Consider the following 12,645-nt stretch of genomic DNA (forward strand, 5'->3'; position numbering starts at 1 on the left):
GTAACAAAGTATATACATACAAAGAATCCACTATTAGATTAAAATCCTGATTTTTAAAATTTTGAAAAGCCAAAACCACAGCAGCAAGTTCTGCCTGCTGGGCAGACTTCTGCTCTGATGTCACTTTTGTATGCCAAATTCCAAATTTATCTTTCCAAACACAAGCACCAAAAACTTTCCCTCCATCAGTAAAAACTGTAGGAGCATCTGATATGCCCAATGGTATCCTTTCTTACATTTCGGGCACACTGATTTAGGACGAACACCCTGTCCCATTGATCTCTTTTTTTGCTGACTTTGACCCCCTCCAGGAGCCCGACATTGCGCTTTAAAATGTCCAGGCTTCCCACAATTGAAACACTTTCCCTTTTGAGCACTTCCTGCTTGCAAAGCCAAAGCTAAAGTCTCCATGTTAAAAGACTGACTCCCAACCTTCCTACAAGCATTAATCAAATCTGCGATTTCTCGCTCTCCACTTGCTATAAGTGGATTTAAAATCTTTTTGCAATCTGTGTTAGCTTGTTCTATTGCTAACTTCAAATGCAATTCTTTCTGGGCGAATTGATTTTCAATTTGTCTTTCAATAGCCAATTTCAATCTGCTAACAAAATTTTCATAGGGTTCATTGTTCCCTTGTTTGATGTTAGTGAAAGTTTTCTCGTCAGCTTCGCCGTCAGGGAGAGCCCCCATGGCTTGAAAAATTATTTGTGGGAGAAGAACGAATCCCTCCTCAGGCATACCATCTCTCTGTTGTTCCACTGTTGTACAGTTACCAGCTCCGTAAAGCTGATCTGGGATAACATTTGCTGTTCCCCTCTGGACTGCCAGCTGTCTCCATTTCTGATCTAACACCAAATATTGAGCTGGAGTTAAAATCATATTCAACAGAGCTTTCCAGTCAGCCGGAATCATTTTGTTTCCATAACCAACTGCTTCTAACAACGCCTGAGTATATGGTGATCTAACACCATACTCTTTTGCTGCTTGCTTAACTTCCTTTAAAATCCTGAGAGCTAGAGGCTTCCACTCCCGCTGCGGATTCAATGCAGCGTCCACGACAATTTCTACTGGATTAAGTTGAACCTCTACTCCAAACTCCACTAAATCATCTCCTGATAACTCCCCTCTATTTTTTGCTTCTTGAATAGCTGCAGTAACTGCATCTACTTGAACTCTTAAAGGTAAACTCTTATCCTCTGATAAAGTATTTCCAGCGCCTGACAGTCCCCCGGATTTATCCGGAGGTGCCGTCGGCGGCAACAAACGTACCGCATGGTAAGGCGGCAAACCTTCTTCGGGGGGTGCTAGGAGCGGTTGTTCATAAGTAGCTAACGCATCTATAATCACCCTCCAAGTTAACAAAATTGAAGAAGGGGCACGAGGTTCTTCGTGCAAAAATTTCCCTATCTTTTTCCAGGACTCTACTTTAATACTACCTCCCTCTGGATATGACTGAATATGTTTCCAAACATACTGTAATAAGTCCTCAATTTCTTTCTTACTTACTGCATGTCCTCTACTATGAACTCCAAACCTAAAACTATTCCCAATGATCCCTCTCAATTCCCTGATGTGCTCTTTCTGAGCCTTCGAGAGATCTCCCCCCATACTCACGAAAAGAATCTATCTCCGTCCAGCGAAGAAGATGAGGGCCCAGTCGACGTCCGCGACGATGAGTATAGGATGCGGGAAACGTATAGCCTTTCCAAGCTATCACGTCGGAACGTATAGCCTTCCAAGCTATCACGTCGGGGTCACCACTTGTGGTGGTCTGGCACTTGAAATGAGACGCAGGGAAACGTCTGAGCAAATGCCAGCTCTGAGCGAACTCAGGCAGCAGTATTTATTGAAGATTCAGAAAACAAATGACCTCGACAAGATAATAACATACAGGCACAGAAAGTCCCGCTGACGAAAGTCCTTGCTGTGTACCTATAATTATCACCTATTTCCCTGTTCCTTCTAAGCCCGCATGCAGATAACAGGATGAGACACTCCTGCGTAAAAGTACTCCTACTCCCACCAGGAATGCCTGCATACCCTATCTCTATGCGAAATGGCTGTACAAAGGACTTACAGAAAATGATTAATAAAATATGTTACCACATATGTGGCAGGGCATGATGCGCAGGCTACTTCATATATGCCTTGGTTTTCTAGGTCAATTGTATCTTTGGGGTTTCTTAGGATGGCTGCTATTTTTTTGTCTGTTTTGAAGGCAGTCTTGATGTGATGCCTGCATAGCAGTGGTGGGATTCAATTTTTTTTTACTACTGGTTCTGTGGGCATGGCTTGGTGGGTGTGGTGTGGCTTGGTGGGCATAGCAGGGGAAGGTTACTGCAAAATCCCATTCCCTCCCCACCCCACTAACCTGCTTTCCAGCTCTGTTCTCCTGTGCAGGGCAACAAAAGAAGACCCAGCTTATCAGCTGGGACTCAGGTGGCAGAGAATAGATGAGGGCAGGGCCAGTCAGAGGTGGTATTTGCTGGTTCTCCAAACTACTCAAAATTTCCGCTACTGGTTCTCCAGAACGGTCAGAGCCTGCTGAATACCACCTCTGCTACATAGTATCTTGCTCATTTTGTCTGTTGTTGGTCTTATGCAGGCAGGACAGCTGTTCCATAAGTTTGTTCATTCTGGGTCTCTATTGTGTTTCAGTGTGTTTTTGTGGATCAGGTCCATGATTTTGTTTTTGTGAAAGCCGTTAGCTATCAGTATTTTGGTCAGGGTGCATAGTCCAGTCTTTATGTATGCTTTGTCTACCAGGCATTTGGTTCTGGTGTGTGTGTGTGTGTGTGTGTGTGTGTGTGTGTGTGCAGGTCTTGGCATGTTTGGGTCTTTTTCTGTGTAAGATTGAGAGTATCTTGGTGACATTTCGATGAGGTCCCACTCGCCATCTTCCGGCTGGTGCTTTCGGCTTCATGCTTGTGCTTTTTTTGCTTGCGCAAGCACAAAGCCGAAAGCACCAGCCTGAAGATGGCGAGTGGGACCTCGTCGAAACGTCACCAAGATACTCTCAATCTTACACGGGAAATACACACACACACACAAATGTATACCTTCATCAATATACATATAGATATGGATATGGATATAGATATATATTAATCACTTCATTTTGTCCATTTTGAATATGTAGCGGAAAGAGGTAACTTGAGAGTTCATGAGGTTGATGCTATATGGGACAAAATTGACTGAATCTAGATGTTCTGCTTCAGATACCACGAAACTTCCTCCCAGAAGGTAACAAGGAAAACAAATCATAAGAAAATGTGTAATATCCCAGACAATTCTGAGGTCGCTGCTCGGGCATCGGTTATATGCGGTGTCCTGGATAGAAAGAAGTGAACTACCAATGATCTTTTCTGCCATCCTCACCACTCTCTGTACCACTTTCCTGTTTGAGGCACTAATGCTTCCAAATCAGGCAGTAATGCTCTGGATCATCCCTCTATAGAAAGTGGCCAGGAGAGAGGAAGGAAGATGAACTTTTCTCATGTGATGTAGAAAATGCAGGTGCTGCTGTGCCCACTTCACCAGCATCTCATTGTTGATGATGTATTAACTATTAAGCAGCCTAAACAAGTGCTTAGAGCACCAGGCCCAAAGGAAGCACCATAAAACTTTTATGTAGCCTATGCTTGGCTTCATTTGTACAGCATGTACAAAGGAGAGGGGGCACCAAGATTTGTCAGTGCTTAGGGCACCAGAGAGCCTTAATCTGCCACTTGGTCCAAGCTAGGCTGCTCGTTAGCTGCACACCCAGAAAATTGATGCTGCTAATTCATACAAATACATGTTTGTACATATTCATGAGTAATGTATGTATATGTACAGGTAATTCTTGACATATGACCACAGTTGGGACCAAAATTTCAGATGCTATGCAAGGTGGTTGTTAAGTCACTCACTCCTGATTTTATGACCTTTTTCCCATTGTTGTTAAGTGAATCACTGCAATTCATTAATCATGAGGCTGTTAAGTGACTCTGGCTTTCCCCATGGACTTTACTTGTCAAAAACCAAATGGGAAGTAGCAAATACATAACTCCATTATGCTACAACTGTCATATATACATGACAGTTTCGAAGCACCTGAATCGTGATCATATGATCATACGGATGCTGACATAGTCATGTGAGTACAGGTTGTAAATCACTTTTTCAGTGCTGTTGTAACTTCAAACATTTGCGAAACAAACATTGAAGACTACCTATTTAATATAAGCATACCATATTACAGTCAAAGATCTCTTCAAAGCAGAACTGAAAACATCAGGAACCCTTTTAGCTTATTGTAGCCAATAAATAAAGATATTTATTTGTTGGCTACAATAAGCTAAAAGGGCTCCTTGATGGAAAAATATTTATGTTTTCAGTTCTGCTGAAGACATTTATTTATTAGCCACAAAAATGAATAGTTAATTGTTGTTTAGCTTTCTGGGAGCATCAATTATTTCCATAACGTACACACTATTAAAGTACTTAAATATATATTAGACCATGTTGACCCATAGTTACCTAACAGAAAAATTCAGTTCCTGATATTTTATGCTGTTAGTTTTTCAAAATTAATTTAAAAAACCAAAGGCTTTCTATTCAGTTTAAACCCATGCTGTTTTCATCTAAAAAATGAATTTAATAAATTTCTTAATATAACAATATTGTCTGCTTGTTGCAGACAATGTGTATCTGAACTCATTCATTAGTGTTTCAAATGGTTATACAATTTTGAATCACATCCTAGGAAATTATAGCTATTCATAATTTATATGTATTTTAATGAATGTATTGAGAAATATATTTAACATCAGGAAAGTAAAGCTCATGTCCAATGTAATAAAATAAAATCATACACAGAAGATTTTTCACACTAAAAATTAATCACGCTTAGGGTTATTGCCTGAATAGTTCAGAAGCAGAAATATATTTGCAGTTCAAAGTAACTGAACTGTTTTCTTGAGCTCCTTATTAGATTCAGGTCACTTACTTTCTGTAGGGCAATATGACATTTTTAGGAAAATATCAGTGGCATCTACTTTCAGTAAACAACATAATGCACTGAACTTCAAACAATTTCAACAATGGAACTGCATATTAGTTTATAAATTCACAATAGATCTGCAAATGTACTATTATACAGTATATTATAGTAAAAATAAACAGTGCCTATTATTTCATGAATAAAGAGAAGTAAATTGCTGTAATTTTCCAGTATGCCTTCACCATCATCCTGTGATTTTTGTAGTAATATTCATTTGCTACAGCATTTGCCATTGTGAACATTTTATTCCAGTCATGGGGTCTAAAATGCCAAGAGCAGTATATTGTAAGATGCAGCTTTAAATTGTACTTCAAAGGCATTTGAAAGATTAGAAATTTCAAACACTGGCAGAAACTGAATATGAACTTTGGAATTCCCCAGATGCAACACTTTCAGAAATATCAGTATTTATTTGGTGTTTTATTTTTAGTGAGCCATGGTGGCTCAGTGGTTAGAATGTTAGAGTATTGCAGGCTAACTCTGCTCACACTACCAGGAGTTTGATTCCTTCAATCAAGGTTGACTGAGCCTTCCATCCTTCTCAAGTCGGTAAAATGAGAATCCAGACTCTTGGGGCAATATGCTGACTCTATATGCCACTTAAAGGGGGCTGCAAAGCACTGTGAAGCAGTATATAAATCTAAATGCTATTTCTAGTGCTAGAATGACAAGGAATAGCCTGGTCTAACATAATCTATACTGATACAATAATAGTCCATTTTTTCCTGAATGTATATAATGGCAGGAAAGTATTACAGTGGATAACCTGTATTTGACACTTCAAAAAAGTGGGGTAAATTTCAGTAAATATGCATAGCAGGAGAATGATAAATAAATAAATTTTAACAAATTGCTGAAATATGTGAGTTTCAGAATACTGAAGTGATTAAGCTCCTGGAGTCTAACCAAAATTGCAGTAAAAGAGCCCCCATCCCTTTTAGAATTGGGGGAGCACCTGCAATAACATCCTTTGACGTTATTAGTAATGCTTTTCACACTGCACTGCACATTTTACTGTCTTTTCCAAGACTTGTTACTTCTCTCTCAGCCAGTTTCCCAAGTTCACCTTGACTTCCCATCCAGATAGGTGAGAAACAGCTCTTTACCTGCATGGAAAATATATAATATGTAGATATAGCATATGAAAAGTAAATTTAAAAAAAACCCTACATACTGGATCTTTATCTGAATGCTGAAAATATGATAATTACCAATGCTACTTAGAAGCAAAATCAGTGAAAGGAAACATTAATAATAAGATGTTTTTAAAAAGACAAATGCAAAAAGAAACAACCTTTAGACAGAATTCCCATCCTAGATATGGCTGTAATCTATTTTACCCTGGGCAAAGGTGAGGTCATCGGCTGATCCTTTCAACCTGGAAGTGCCTGTGTCTCCATCACAAATGGGACAGGATCTATTTTACAGGGTAATTTATCAGAGCTGAATCAGTCATAAGTTGTGACTTAACTTGAATGAATGGCTTGGGTGGAATGGGAAAACATAATAAACATAACAAAGACAAAAATGGGACTAAATTAAGAGGTCTCCTAATAAAAATGATCCCTTTGTCTATCAATCTATTTAGTTTACAAATTACAGAATGGCCTCAACTCCCTTTACTCTTGCCCTAGTATTCTTAATAAACAGAAAATTCTAATAGAAAGGATTCACGGGGATATTAAATTAGAGAAAAGACAATCCTATAGATGTTTGCTACACTTGACAGGCAAAAGATATCATTTTAAATATTTTGCCAATGTTAGATATGAAGTAATTAATACTTCAATAAACCATTTTAGGAAGTTTAAATTAGGCTAAAATGTTTACTGCAAAATTTTAGATCAGGGGTGTCAAACTCATGTCATCACAGTAGTGTCACGTGATGTATCAAGACGTTTTCCCCCTTTGCTAAACCAGGCATGGGTGTGACCAGCATGTGACTCATCCAGTCCATGGGCAGGAGTTTGACAGCCCTGCTGTAGATGAAGTCTAGACAGAAAACAATTTGCTGCTATTTCACAGTTGAATGTTTTGCAGCTTAAATCTATAGCCTTGATAAATATGTGATGTTTCTTCCATGTCTAGAAATGCTAGGAAAAAAGTGTTAAGCAGATGGTTACATCACACAACTTAAAAATTTCTGTTTCTTTAATGATCTGATAGTTGTCTGGATTTCTGCATCCAAATGTGACAGCGCTAAATTTAAGTAAATATTTACATAATTGCAAACATTTAAGTATTAATATGGAATCTAGTAAAACTGAGATCAGAGTCAGAAAACTGCTATGATACCAAGCTATACATAAATTCCAATGTGACCTCTTAGATATAGATCCAGGAGTTTCAAAATGACTTTTTGATCTGCTTTGCTTTCTTGCCATTCAATTCAGAAAGTTCTGTCCACTTTAGAGGAATCATCCAAGTTTGCAACACAATTACCTCCAAGTATATTATTCTAGTCCAGAATCTAGACAGCCATAAAACTGTTCTCAGCAATTTCACATTATCTACAGTCTGCTTTCTTGGCTAGTCAGGATATGTCAGATTAAAAACTAAGTCTTTCAGACTGATCTTTCTTAGCAGATGGAAACTTATTTCAGGTTAAATTTTGACTGGCTTTTCCCAAAGTCCAACTTTACTCGCAGCTTTCTAAACTGTAACAGACTTGTATCTGTATTTAATCAGGCAATAAGAGTAAATCATGGGTTTAGGTTCTCTTTTGTTTTGTGTGAAATATTTTGAATTTGAAATGATCTATTTGGGGTTTTTTTTTCAATTTGAAACAATTCTTTCACCTTTAAATTATTTATGCTTCTATTTTTTTATGAAGTATTTCTCTCCTGTCACTTAAGACAGTTTAAAAATTATAAAACAGCCCACTTCCAACATGAACATTTGTTTCACAATCAGAGCAATTGCTGCAAATTTATATGAGATTGCTACAAATTAAAAAAAGTTTTAATTTGAAAGATTTCAATTCCCACTACTTTTTTCAAGAGACAGGTCAAGAAAGATGTTCTTTTCTTTATACAGGTATTTCTTTGAGAATGCCTAATTAAATAAGCAGCAGTGATTCCTTGCTTCCCATTTAAAATATATCTCTGAAAAATCCAGGTATTTTAGTAACTGGCATAACAAACTTGCATATCTTCCCTTAGATCATAATAGAGAAATATATTATTCTGGATAAAATAATACTCATTTCTTTATGGTTCAATATCAGATGATAAATCTTTCTAATAATATTTGTATGGTTATAATTAATTGTGTGTGTAAATGAAATTACAATTTCCCTTTAAAAATGAACCACCCTTTGTATCTAACTATGCTGAAAAAATATATTATTTTGCAAAGAGCCATTGATGCATGGATCATTTGATTTTATATGGAGAAATACGATTTTATTTGGAAAAAATAAGGTGATACAGTTTGATGCTCTGATACAAAGAACCTATATCAAAATCAAAATTCCTCTGTAGGCTGATCTGCTTCCTCAGAAATTGTGCCTTCAATCAATTCAACATTTGTGCAAACTGCAATATTTTGGCCAAGCCTGAGAAAAATAAAATTAAACAGGAATGATTAAAAAGAATGATTAATAATATTTAAAGAATAATCTTTCCAACTAGACATGATCGTAAGTTTTCCAAACTTCTCCCACCCAGCACAGCTGATTCTGGAAAATCTTATTAGATTTTTATTTAGTTATTTATCATATTCATACAGTTGCCCATCTCACAGAATGTGAGATGACTGGATGGCATTCAATAAACCACATCATAAAAATTAATATTTAAAAAAAACTGAAAAAGTGCACCATTTGGAATTAGTAGGAGAGAGAGTATTCAATACAGACATTTTACTAATTCAACACTTCTTTGAGATTCTCAAGACTGATGACACAACCACATTTTAATGGACTTCTAAAACTATGTCAGGGATGACGCCAATCTCACCTGCCAAGGCAAAAAAGCTCTGCCTCTTGAGTCCTACCAGATGTAACTCCTTAGTGGATGGGACCTGTTTTGTTGGACTTAAAGGGATGGGCAGATACAAGATAATTAGTAGAAATACGAAATATGTTCATGTTGCAGGAGGCTCTCATTAACCAAATGATACATGTTTCTATATTTATCATCTATCTATCTATCTATCTATCTATCTATCTATCTATCTATCTATCTCCTTGCATCTTCTATATTATTAGCTTTTTAAAAATAGATCTTTTTACATTAATCACCATTGTTGTAATTTATTTTTATACTGGGCCACTTTCTAAATACAACATTCCTGTATTTTTCCAATATTTAGTAGATTTGGTCTCTCTCTGCCTTTTTCAGTCTTTCTTGCAGCAAAATATTCCTAAAAATTAGGAAGTGAGACAGCAGGATACATTGATTATGCTAATCAAATACTAATCAATCATCTTCTAACCCAAATAGAATCCCTTCTGATCCCTTGTAGTGGAAAATATTTGTCTAAACCACTCAACTCACTCTGTGGAAGTTTGCCCCAACCCATCAGAGAGATTGGGGGGACACTAAGAAAGAGATGGCAGAATTTCTGGATACAAACAATCCACAGATGGGAGAGTTTGTTATTGGCTTATGTAATATATACAGTTCAGATTGCACATATTCAATTCAGGTAGAGAGAGAAGAAGTTCAACATTTTAAAAGCAACTCTGTGCTAAAGAACTCATTAATAAAGGTATAAGGTGTATAATGAAGGTTTCTATTGCAGTTTCAAGGTTCTGTATTTTACTCCTAATTCTTGAGTTTAAATTTGTTCTTGCTGCTTTCTTGACAATGCTCTGCTTGCAAGTGACTTAATCCCTTTTCCAGACTCAACCTGTTTAAACCCTTTTTCTTTCTTCTTTCTCTCCCACAGGAGAGGTCAGAAGAAAATGTGTCAGCATTTTCAGGCACTGTCTCTATGTAGTTGCACATTTTTAAATAACTCATAAAGTTTTGGCAAGGTTTTAAGGTAGATTTCAGAAGAGTGGAAGATATTTCACAGGATAGTTCAGATATTTCCCAAATTTATCAAATCTATGTGATGTTATCTGAGATTAGACTAAATATATAAAAAATCTATCTCTGAAATAGATTTAGAAAGAAAGAAAGAAAGAAAGAAAGAAAGAAAGAAAGAAAGAAAGAAAGAAAGAAAGAAAGAAAAGAGAGAAAGAAAAGAAAGAAAGAAAATTGTTAATTATTGAAAAATAAGTGGCACAAGATAATAATAACACCTATCATCCATCCATTCATTCAACTAGTATTTTTTCCAAGAGGTATTTTGCCTGGTATTCATTCGTTTGATTTATTCAGCTTGAGCACATAAGTGTTGAGCGTGCAATTCTAGAACCAGTAAACATCATTTTTCTTAAAAGAGAATGATCACAAAACATAACTCAGTCTGCCTTCAGTGTTGTTCAGCTCCCAATGCAGTCATTTATTTAATAAATATAACTTTGGTTTCCAACATAGTTGAAATTCATAGAAAATTGAACATGTTCCTTGTAACTCTCAAACTGACAAAATGGTATAATAGCTGGATTGACAGAACCTGATATTTGCTTTCCACTAAGAACTTTGCCAACATTTTATATTGGGTTTGTACCAGTTTATTCTACCAGACCTAATTTTGCATCCCCACAATTAAAAGATATAGAGATTTCAAATTTGAATTCAGACTTCAATATTGCTACAAAAACAGTGACGAAGACTTGAACTGTTTTATTTGACAAGGCTGGTATTTTGTAGCATTCCCATACAAGAAGATAGGCTCTGTGGGGAGATATAGCAAAACAACATGACCCTATCAGTTTCAAACCCACAACATTTTCAATCATTTAGTTTCACCAAGGCCTTAGCTGGCATCTTTATACCTAAACAGATAAAGATATTTCAAATGAAGCTTCAGGAAACCACTGAAAAAAATCAACATTGCTGTATGCCTGATTATTACACTTATATTTACCAGTTATTCACTATTTTGTTCTCCCAGGCCTGCATTATGTATCTCCCCAACATAACAACAGCTACATATATGTCCAGAATCAAATGCACCATTGACACTAAATCAATGCACATTTTATTCCATGACCATGTGTTTCATATCTGCACTAGTTTATAAATAACCTGACATTGAATAATTGACTTAAATAATTACATTTCAATTATTTTAGCGACTCAATTAGTAAGGAAATCAGTGTTACTCCTGGCAACTACCTTGACTAGTTTTCTTGTAAAAGATTTTCAGAAGTTTCCTAGGGCTGACAGAGAGTGACCAGCTTAAGGTCTCCCACTGGCTTTGTGCCTATGGCAGAAATAGAACTCCATAATTCTCTCTACCTAGAAAATGGTGTTCCAAAGGGAAGACTAAGAACAAAGAAAATACTTCATGTATGTATAGTAAAGCAAAGGAAACCAATCAACTTTAACACATTCCTTATGTTATCTTACGGTTGAGATAATTTGTGCTTCCAATTTTCTTCTAAATTTGTCCAGGTTCTATATTAGGTATGTGACAATTATCCTTATAGGTACTTTTAATTTCTATAATTGTTTCTGTTATAACAATACAATCTTTTTTTCTGGAGAAAGACCATGACAACACAATGATTTCTCAAAATATGTCTTAATTAAGAATATGTCCTTCAAGAGTAAAAACATAAAATATATGCAAGTTAATTTTATTACAAACATTTGTCTTGTCTAAGTTCACCTCTTATCCTGGTCTGTTAAATACACAGGAGCATTCCATTCTGTGTATGGAAACAAGTCTTTCCTGATCTAACCATTCTAATTTTAGGCTATAAATCATGACCATTCATTTTCAAAAGAAATAAAATGTGACAATAATCAAGAGATGCTTAAAAAACCCAGAGGATTATCATTGTCAGTTTGTATAATTTCTAAAGCTTTCCAGAGAGTTCTTACTATTTCTGATGAACTGTCCTAGCATTTATAAGGACATCCAAGGGAGGGGAAATAGAAAGGCAAGATTAACAGAGCAAACATAATAAATTTACATGCAATTATCTTTCTTTCAGAAATGAAGATCCACAGTCAATATGCAATTACATACTTTTGAAAAATCAAAGAGATAGGAAAACTGAAAATTGAAAACAAAATAAAAATCCTTGATTTTTGTAATTTATCTGCATCTGCTTGAAGTTTACAAACTTTTGGCATTGATTTAGAATCAAGTGGACCTTGGTGGTTTTAGAGTACTCCATTACTTCCCACAAGAGAATTTCCTGTTACAAAATGTACAAAAGTGGCACATGGATTTTGCATAGAAAATGTAGAAAGCAAATGTAGGGATTCTAGGACAAGGCCCTTTCGTATGGTCTGTCATCACCATCCAGAGAGTTCATAAGAAGCTATTTACAACCATGTAAATACAACCAAATGGCGGCGCCCAACTAGGAAGGTGAAGCTCTCAATCCTGGAGCACTATCTCCCTATAAAGCCACCACCTGAACCAGAAATCACTTTTAAAGCTGCTGCTTGCACCAGTAACCGTGAGTAAACCTGATCCCAAAAAACAAGCCCAAAAACGCTGGATTCTGAAGCCGTGGAGCCCAAATAATG

This window comes from Pseudonaja textilis, chromosome 2 (genome assembly GCF_049901715.1).
Source record: "Pseudonaja textilis isolate UNSWEBS1 chromosome 2, rPseTex1.2, whole genome shotgun sequence".
Lineage (NCBI taxonomy): Eukaryota > Metazoa > Chordata > Lepidosauria > Squamata > Elapidae > Pseudonaja > Pseudonaja textilis.